Source organism: Procambarus clarkii, chromosome 35 (genome assembly GCF_040958095.1).
Source record: "Procambarus clarkii isolate CNS0578487 chromosome 35, FALCON_Pclarkii_2.0, whole genome shotgun sequence".
In the NCBI taxonomy this organism is placed as follows: Eukaryota; Metazoa; Arthropoda; class Malacostraca; order Decapoda; family Cambaridae; genus Procambarus; species Procambarus clarkii.
The window spans coordinates 10,766,502-10,777,366 of NC_091184.1; the positions used below are offsets into that span (position 1 = coordinate 10,766,502).

A 10,865-nucleotide genomic window follows, 5' to 3' on the forward strand; every position below is an offset into this window, starting at 1 on the left:
CTAACCTAACCTAACCTATAAAGATAGGTTAGGTTAGGTTAGGTAGGGTTTGTTAGGTTTGGTCATATATCTACGTTAATTTTAACTCCAATGAAAAAAAATTGACCTCATACATAATGAAATGGGTAGCTTTATCATTTCATAAGAAAAAAATTAGAGAAAATATATTAATTCGGGAAAACTTGGCTTATTAGGCATATTGGGCCTTGCATAGTAGGCTGAGAAGTGCGTTCTGGCTACTAGGTACGACATATATATATATATATATATATATATATACATATATATATATATATATATATACATATATATATATATATATATATATATATATATATATATATATATATATATATATATATATATATATATGCAGAATAACCACATGAAAAATAGAAAATGCTTAACGCATTTTCGGCTAATTCGCCTTCATCAGAGCAAAGTAGAACAATTCTATTTTGATTCTTCTTTGCTCTGATGAAGGCGAATTAGCCGAAAACGCGTTAAGCATTTTCTATTTTTCATAAGTGGTTATTCTGCATACTTGGATCAGTGTTTTTGTGATCATTGTTGCATATATATATATATATATATATATATATATATATATATATATATATATATATATATATATATATATATATATATATATATATATATATATAATAATAATAATAATAATAATAATAATAATAAAATATGAAACACTGAACTGCAATGCTAAGCCTGTTCTTAAATACATGGTAGGGGGCTGTAACAGAATCTTTGAAATCCACACTAGAAACAAATATTTATTTGATATTCCAAGAGTGCGACTTACCCAAAGTGGAAATATTCCACAAATCAAGAGTCCCAAAATGTAAAATGTTCTTCCCAATAACATCAAAGACTGTCCGTCTCTCAACCAGTTTAAGAGAGAAACTAAGTACTACCTAATAAATGCCATGTAACCTACCTTACCTACTGATTGTCAACCTATGTCTTGCTATTATTAAACAATAATGAATAATGACTGAACTTGTAATACTGCTATAAGCCAAGTAAACAAAAAAAGTTACCATGTTTATTTAGTTAAAATTACCATCGGCTGTTCTGTTGCAGTTTTGCTGTTCCGTTCTACATGTAATTATTGTCATTCTTTTTATTTTTTCTACTTTTGTTCAACTTTTGCTTTTCATCTCAATTATTTTTAACAATTAATTTTAAGTGTTTATCCACAGCATGTCTGAAACACTGTGCATATTAGTGGCTTTAGGCATAGTATATTCTTGCTTTATCTAGAAATCCAACATTGTGCTTGTAACCCATTTTCTATGTATGTTTCTCAAAAAACATTATCATCTTTAGCATTATCATTATGTTAAATAGGGATAGCTTAGGGAATAGTATAGTGAAAGGACAGAAGAGTGCGGAATATAATATGTGATTTTTGAGAATATACCAACAGTTTGAGACTTTGCCTGTGTACTGTATGTGAGTGTTCAAATTTAGTCTCTTGTTCATGTATAGGCCAAGGAACTTTTTCATCTTTTTAATGGTAATGTTGACATTATCTATTTGAAGGTGAATTTCATTTGATAATTTACTTCCAAATACAATGTAATAGGTATTCTCTATATTTAGTTTGTTGGTTGACATCCAACCACATCCAGTTTGTTTCAATTTGTTGTTTACAATATTACTTATTGTGTGTTGCATTGGAGTTTGAATAGATGAAGGCAGTATCGCCAGCAAATAGTATTGGTTTAAGGATGTTAGAGACATTTGGTAAATCATTGATGTGAATAAGCAATAGGAGAGGTTCTAAGATGCTGCCCTGTGGCACTCCTACGGTTACAGTAGAGATGTGGGGGGGGGGGGTTATGTCATTAATGGCTACATATTGGTGTCTATCATTAAGATATGATTGAATATAGTTATCAGGAAGGCCTCAGATTCTGTAATGATTAAGTTTAAGTAAGAGGTAGGTATGGCTTACAGTATCAAAGCCTGACTGTCAATTATATTAACCTGAATCTGGCAGTTATATTATCCTAAGACTGGCAATTATAAAACTCATTTATATGAAAATAGCATAAATATGTTAATTACATTATCTTGAATCGGACAGTTTTATATTTATACGGATCTAGCAATTCGATATATATATATATATATATATATATATATATATATATATATATATATATATATATATATATATATATATATATATATATATATATATATATATATGAATCTGGCAATTACATATGTATAAGTAGCAAGCAATTTGCTACTATATATATACACACACAGTACTGTATATGAATTTGGCAATAATATTAGCCTGATTTTGATATTTGTATTATCTTATATCTGGTATTTTATAAACCAAAACTTTGCATTTATATGAGTGACTCCAGAATTTGTATTATAATGCGAGTATTTCATCGAAGGCTTAATTACTAATATTTATTTAATTTGTTTACAGATGCTTTAATCTGACAATTTATTAATATAAAAGGATGTCTGCTTTTAAATTAGTGATTTAAAAAAATTGATGTAAAGTCCTTAGTTTGAATATTGTTTAATTGATAAGTATATTTATGATCATTATTGGCCTGTATTATGAGGTGTAGGAGTAACCTATATGGTTTTCATTGGTCGTTCAATTTCTTGTCTTGATGGATGTGAATGATGTGTAATTATTATTTATTTAGGCTCTATTATTAGTTCAGATTATTTATAGATAGAATAATGTGCAATAGATGGCTCTTAAAACCTGTTAATTATTATATTATTATTACTTGACAATTGTCTCAACATTCCAATTTACTGTCCTCTTACTATAAGTGTTGTTTTAATTAGCACATAAATGATCTTCACGTAATATGGTTTATTTACCCCCATGACAATGCTTCAGTATTTGTAAAGTTATAATTCCCGGTTATTAAGGTAATTAGAGAAATAACAAACCCTGAATATATCAACGTTAAAAGCATTTTGGTATGTGCAAAATATTCTTGTTTTGCAAGAACACTGGCTTACATCTTATGAATATCAAAACCACTTCAAATTTATTGATAGTTCTTTTTCCACTGCCAGTATTGACATGTCTATTGACTGGTCAGGTCTTGGAAGACCCTATGGTGCTGCTGCTATCCTGGGCATAACAATATGCAATGTAAAGTTGAGGTTGTCAATATTGTATCAGGGTTCACTCCTGCTATACTTGTGTCCTATAGTTATCTGGAGATCATTTCGGGGCTTATCGTCCCCACGGCCCGGTCCTCGACCAGGCCTCCTTTTTGTTACACAATCCCAAGGAAGAAGCCTGTAGCAGCTGTCTATCTCTCAGGCACATATTTACTGCTAGGTGAACAGACTCATCAGGATGAAAGAAACTCTGCCCATTTGTTTCCGGCTCCACCAAGGATCGAACCCGAAACCTCAGGACAACGAATCCGATGTGCTGTCCACTCAGATGTCAGGCCCCTTTGCTCAGGGGCCTGAAAGGTGCTCAGCAGTATTTGATTATGTGTGTGTGTGTATATGCATGGTTTCCACAAGCAATATCAACTGTGCAGATGAGTATGGAAATGTATGATCAGAAATATATCAATTGACTAATTTGTATCATAATGCTGAACTCATGGGTGGTAGGTGATTTTTAACACTGATTTTACCCGCTAAGATGTATACTTAAATTTGTTTAATGCATTCATGGATGCTGAAAATTTACATAATCCTGCTATTAATGATTTATTTACTATTACTATAGCTTTATGTCATGAGATAGGAATGGAAGGTCTCATATTGATCATTTTCTTATTGATGATATAACTGGTCACACCTTTAAGTATAAGGCTGTCAGTGATGACAAACTGTCCTGGTATCATCCTGCCATGGCCACCTCCAATATACCTCACTCACAAGTTGCTGCTGCCAAAGATAACATAAACCTCCCTAGAACACACCTAAACGTAGGAAGGCCACTCTTGCTGACCTGGATAAGTTTAAATGCCTGCTTAACCAATACTCAAATCACAAGTGATGAAATTGCTTGCAATATTATTCAGTGCAATTTGCATCAGAACAATCTCAAGGACTTTTTCACATCAGTCGTTTCAGTGCTAGATAGGGCAGGGGAAGACAGTATTTATCTTATAACCAATAAAAGAAGTAGTATGCCAGGTTGGAATAATCATGTTAGGGGAAATTCAAAATAGAACTACCTTTTGGCATAACCTACAGAAAGATGCAGGGTGCTCCAGATCTTTTGGAAAACTCTATGGAAAGTTTCAGGGTGCTACAGACCATTTGGCATAACCTATGGAAAGATGCATGGTACTGCAGACATTTTGGTCTAACCCACAAAAAGATGCATGGTACTGCAGACGTTTTGGCATGACCTACGGAAAGAGGCAGGGGGCCCCAGAGATGGTGGCCCCAGCTCAGGTGTGGCACCAGGGCTCAATATCATCAAGAAAGTGGATTAAGAAAGAGAAAGATAATATTGTGAGATCAAAAGTTGTCGATAATCTTTCAAGGAAAAATTTTTATGATTTTTTAGGTGAAATTAGAAAAAAAGGATCATGCAGAGGAGTAACAAAAGTTATAGATGATGTCTCTGGGGCCCAATAATATATGAAATGGTTTAAAAGAAAAATCTTTAACATTGTAGAACACTGCGAGGTGCACATCAGATGAGACTGAAACTGACCTAATTACAGCTGTATGTGAAACCTGTATGGCCCCTGCCCCCCCCTAATATTAAACACATGCACACAGTAACCCCCTGTAGCACACAGTAACCCCCTGTAATGGCCCTAATATTAAACACTTGTACACTGTAACCCCTGTAATGGCCCTAATGTTAAACACATGCACACTTTAACCTCTGTAATGGCCATAATGTTAAACACCTGCACACTGTAACCCATGTATTGGTTGAGAAAACATAGAAAGCTCAACAATAGGAATTATGATATTTTACATAATTGTGATATAATACAGTAATATATTATGATATATTACTGTACTTTATTTATTATTTTTGTATACAAGGGTTCTTACATTCTTGTACAGCCAATAGCACGCATAGCGTTATGGGTGAATGTCTGTGTGTCTTACAGGCACACTCTCCCATGGTACATCACCACCATGTGTCTTACAGGCACACTCTCCCATGGTACATCACCACCATGTGTCTTACAGGCACACTCTCCCATGGTACATCACCACCATGTATCTTACAGGCACACTCTCCCATGGTACATCACCACCATGTGTCTTACAGGTACACTCTCCCATGGTACATCACCACCATGTGTCTTACAGGCACACTCTCCCATGGTACATCCCCACCATGTATCTTACAGGCACTCTCCCATGGTACATCACCACCATGTGTCTTACAGGCACACTCTCCCATGGTACATCACCACCATGTGTCTTACAGGCACACTCTCCCATGGTACATCACCACCATGTGTCTTACAGGCACACTCACCCATGGTACATCACCACCATGTGTCTTACAGGCACACTCTCCCATGGTACATCACCACCATGTGTCTTACAGGCACACTCTCCCATGGTACATCCCCACCATGTATCTTACAGGCACTCTCCCATGGTACATCACCACCATGTGTCTTACAGGCACACTCTCCCATGGTACATCACCACCATGTGTCTTACAGGCACACTCTCCCATGGTACATCACCACCATGTGTCTTACAGGCACACTCTCCCATGGTACATCACCACCATGTGTCTTACAGGCACACTCTCCCATGGTACATCACCACCATGTGTCTTACAGGCACACTCTCCCATGGTACATCCCCACCATGTATCTTACAGGCACTCTCCCATGGTACATCACCACCATGTGTCTTACAGGCACACTCTCCCATGGTACATCCCCACCATGTATCTTACAGGCACTCTCCCATGGTACATCACCACCATGTGTCTTACAGGCACACTCTCCCATGGTACATCACCACCATGTGTCTTACAGGCACACTCTCCCATGGTACATCACCACCATGTGTCTTACAGGCACACTCACCCATGGTACATCACCACCATGTGTCTTACAGGCACACTCTCCCATGGTACATCACCACCATGTGTCTTACAGGCACACTCTCCCATGGTACATCCCCACCATGTATCTTACAGGCACTCTCCCATGGTACATCACCACCATGTGTCTTACAGGCACACTCTCCCATGGTACATCACCACCATGTGTCTTACAGGCACACTCTCCCATGGTACATCACCACCATGTGTCTTACAGGCACACTCTCCCATGGTACATCACCACCATGTGTCTTACAGGCACACTCTCCCATGGTACATCACCACCATGTGTCTTACAGGCACACTCTCCCATGGTACATCACCACCATGTGTCTCACAGGCACACTCTCCCATGGTACATCACCACCATGTGTCTTACAGGCACACTCTCCCATGGTACATCACCACAATGTGTCTTACAGGCACACTCTCCCATGGTACATCACCACCAGGTGTCTTACAGGCACACTTTCCCATGGTACATCACCACCATGTGTCTTACAGGCACACTCTCCCATGATACATCACCACCATGTGTCTTACAGGCACACTCTCCCATGGGTCATCACCACCATGTGTCTTACAGGCACACTCTCCCATGATACATCACCACCATGTGTCTTACAGGCACACTCTCCCATGGTACATCACCACCATGTATCTTACAGGCCCACTCTCCCATGGTACATCACTACCATGTGTCTTACAGGCACACTCTCCCAGGGTACATCACCACCATGTGTCTTACTGGTGAGCACATCTAGGTGAGCACATCTAGGTGAGCACATCTAGGTGAACACATAAACTATGCCTATAAACTTACTGTTTATAGGCATAGATGATCACCTAGATGTGCTCACCTAGACGTGATCACATATCATACCACGGTTGTGTGTAGTGATTATTTAGTGTCAGAGTGGTTGACAAATGGAATGCATTAGGAAGTAATTTGGTGGAGGCAAACTCCATACACAGTTTCAAGTGTAGATATGATAGAGCCCAATAGGCTCAGGCACCTGTACACTACCGCAAGCACAAATAGATGAGTACCTTCATGTGCTCATTTAGTTGTTCTTACTCTAATTATCAGTCTTTCATCTTGTTACTTAAGTATTAATGATACCTTAAGCTGATTTTGAAATGTTCATGTTTGTTTTAGTAATGATCGCAAGGTAGGAACCCCAGTTGAAAGATTAGAGAAGACAGGTATACATCAGTATATATGACGAATACATTAGGTTAAGATTTTTCTTTTATTTAGCATACACGAATGAATATGCACATGTTGTGAGTTTTGCAACATATGTGAATGGCGTTTTGTGAGTGTTGCAACACAGAAATGAGGAGTTGTGAGTGTTGCAACACAGAAATGAGGAGTTGTGAGTGTTGCAACACAGAAATGAGGAGTTGTGAGTGTTGCAACACAGAAATGAGGAGTTGTGAGTGTTGCAACACAGAAATGAGGAGTTGTGAGTGTTGCAACACAGAAATGAGGAGTTGTGAGTGTTGCAACACAGAAATGAGGTGTTGTGAGTGTTGCAACACAGAAATGAGGAGTTGTGAGTGTTGTAACACAGAAATGAGGAGTTGTGAGTGTTGTAACACAGAAAAACATTTTGGAACACTCACTGATATTATGGAAATTATGTGGTTGCAATAAGGTATTCCTGACTGGTGAAAACTCACAACACGTTATTCCTGTGTTGTAACGTTGCACATATACCTATAACACCTATAACATGTTATTAGTATGTTGCAGTACTCACAACACATTGTTCTGCATTATGACAATCGCAATCTTCCTGCTTAATGAAGAACTCAACACTCATATGTTCATTCACTTCATCATACATCATCAGTTGACAGTTGAGGCCTGAGAAGCAAAAATCCACGAGGAAAAACTATAAGGAAAATATGTAAGGTAAGGCAAGGTAATTATGAGGTGAAAGCGCTAGGCCAGTATGCTTATATATCACTTGGAAGGGTCATTAAGATGAGCTGGGATGTGAGGACGGAGTGAAGGAACGCTGCCCAACCACTTCCACTTTCTGACCAGGGGGAGAAAGATACTGGCAGTATGGGGCGTTAAAGTTTATTGAAGATTAAATTCTGCAGAACATGTAAATATATAAAGTTCAAATATATAAAGTAAGTAATTATATAAAGTTTATATTAAACACGGTTTATATTATAGACTTATAACAAAGTTGATATTATATTAAACTTAATATTGAACATGTAAATATATAAAGTTTCAAATATATAAATTAAGTAAATATATAACGTTTATATTAAAATATATAAAGTAAATATATAAAGTAAGAATTAACAGTAACAATTCAAAGTCCGAGGACTAGATTTAACTTAAAAGGTACACCCGTAGTAAGTATGAGACCTTAGCCTATAGTGACATGGAAACTAATTCTGCAGAAACCTAAAGGTTAACTGGTACTAGAATTAAGGCCGAGTGCAAATGTGTAGTAATTATATAACACTAGGATATAACAGGCAGGACACAAAGAATAACTAATAAGTGAGAGACCACATAACACGTAATGTACCCGGCCAAGAGGCCGTAAAAGACCTAATGGATAAGGAGAAGGGGGTGTGACTACAAGTAGGGCTTACTAGCACCTAGACTGGGCAAAGTATTAGCTGCGGACAGCGGGACACTTGGGGACCGGCGCTGCACCCCCACCGCAGGCCAGCGGCCGGCCCCCCCCCCCCCCCCCCGAAGGGCGAGTGCCAGCTGGCCGCGTGAGGCACTCAAAGTGGCAGAGCAACAACGTCCCGTCTGACGTAGGATGTGAGCACTACTCTTCCGCCTGCCGTCTGCCATTATTTCTGATGTGGCGAGCCCGTCCCGAGACAGCTGGGTGCGGAGCGTAGTCATCTGAAGTCAAGCCTAGCGCCGAGAGGGCAGCGCGTAGGATCCTGGAGAAATCTCGCCTGGTGACAGGAGCGCTTGTAGGATCTGTGCTTGTAGGATCCGAAGAGTGTTGATTCCTGACCATGTAAGCGATACCTGGTCCAGTCGGAGCGTGCGTCGATTTTTTGTCGCGTAGCTCACCTCCCCCGGGCTGAAAGATATAAGGCAGTAAGGGTGGGCAGAAGCGGCGTGCAGTGTTATCGTGACAGGCAAGAGCACAGACGAGAGGGAAACCCTAGCTGAATCAATACGGAGACGAAAAACGGGGGGAGGGAGCCCGGCAGCAGGAATTAAGAGAATCCTTAATTAACAATCCTGGATGAATAAAGAGCTTTCCGAATAATTATACTGTAGCAAAGAAGGGGGCTAACAATTCTAAGAATCTTCCAGCAAACGGAAGGGGGAAGTACCTTTGCTAAGAGCAAAGGTGGGAGAAAACCAGTAGGAGAACAGCAAGGAAGCACAAAGCAACTATAACAGGGTAATACGAAACACTATAAATCTTGAATGTAAACAATACATATACCAAGAACGGGTATAACAACTAAGCAACATATACATAAACAATAAAATGGAATAAGAACCAATTCTTAAAGCCAAATCTATAACATGCTTGTGTCCTAAGCGGATGTAGAATGTGAGCGGGGAACATTACCCTTGGTCTCTATCCCATCTCTGCCTCCAGACGGGTGATTGGGCTGGATAGAAGCCAAGGAGTCTGCCTTAAGCGGCCGCTGAGTGTAGTCTTGTGTTGTCAATGAGCGTCTGCGAGCCGCAGCTAGTACGCCGTGAACTTTGGCTACATCTTTAGAACAGGAGCAAAGTGAAATCGACGGCAGGGAGCTGCCATTCAGTAACTGTAATAAGGATAATAATAAGAATACAATGTCGCAAATAATCGTACAATGAAGAATACAATGTAATATCGTAAATAACCGATGACGGCAAGAGCCGCAGAATGGAAGAAATTAAGAAAGCAACGCCAAACCATAACTGTCGTCATCTTCAGAGAGGTGGTGGCACTGCTCTTTACTACCACCAAGAACTAACATGCTTAAAAGAAATTAGAACAAGAGACTGCTATGGGGAGTATATCTTCGCCAGCTTCAGAGTCAAGGGTGCCGAGTCTATCCTGTCTGTGGGTGCAGTTTATAGAATTCCTAACACTGATGTGTCCGAATTCAACTCAAACCTTAGAAATCTAATACTTGATAACAGACTGAACAAAAACCACCTAATTATCGCAGGGGACTTTAATATTGACCTCTGCGAGCCAGAACACCCTACTGCTGTTAGCTTCCTCAACTGTATGAATTCCTGCTTCCTCATACCCTTAATCACTAGACCTACTAGAATCACTGATAGCACTGCCACGACTCTTGATCACATCTGGACAAATATAACCTCTCCGCTTACTTCAGGTATAATCACCGATAGCACTACAGACCATTACCCCACATTTCTCTTAACTAACATTAGCAAACCACCTCTTGAGTCAAGAGAGATACGTTTTAGACTACACAATGAAACTGCTATAGACAATTTTATAACTGCTACTGATAATGTCAACTGGGAGTCCGAGTTAGGTAACATAGAGGACATCAACCTAGCAGTTCAATCTTTTCTTCAAATAACTCTTAGCCTTTATAATACCCACTGTCCTATGCTTACAAAACAAGTCACAACCAAAAGGCTTAACAATCCCTGGCTTACAAAGGGAATACTTAAATCTATTAATAAAAAACATGACCTTGAGAAAAAGTATAGGTTAGGGATTGTCTCCAAAGAATTCTCAAAGAATTACTCGTTATTGCTATCTAAGATAATTAGACGAGCCAAAACTAAATACTACGAAGA

The 10,865-nt window shown here is 38.8% G+C and overlaps 1 long non-coding RNA gene across 1 annotated transcript; it reads right to left on the reverse strand.

Annotated features, from left to right (window-relative positions):
• Positions 1-8,155: 8,155 nt before the first annotated feature.
• LOC138371223 (uncharacterized) lies at positions 8,156-9,982 on the reverse strand. The gene is made up of 2 exons (XR_011230345.1): positions 9,664-9,982; positions 8,156-9,159 (listed from the first exon to the last, which is right to left on the reverse strand). It is a non-coding gene; the product is annotated as an uncharacterized lncRNA (long non-coding RNA).
• Positions 9,983-10,865: the final 883 nt, after the last annotated feature.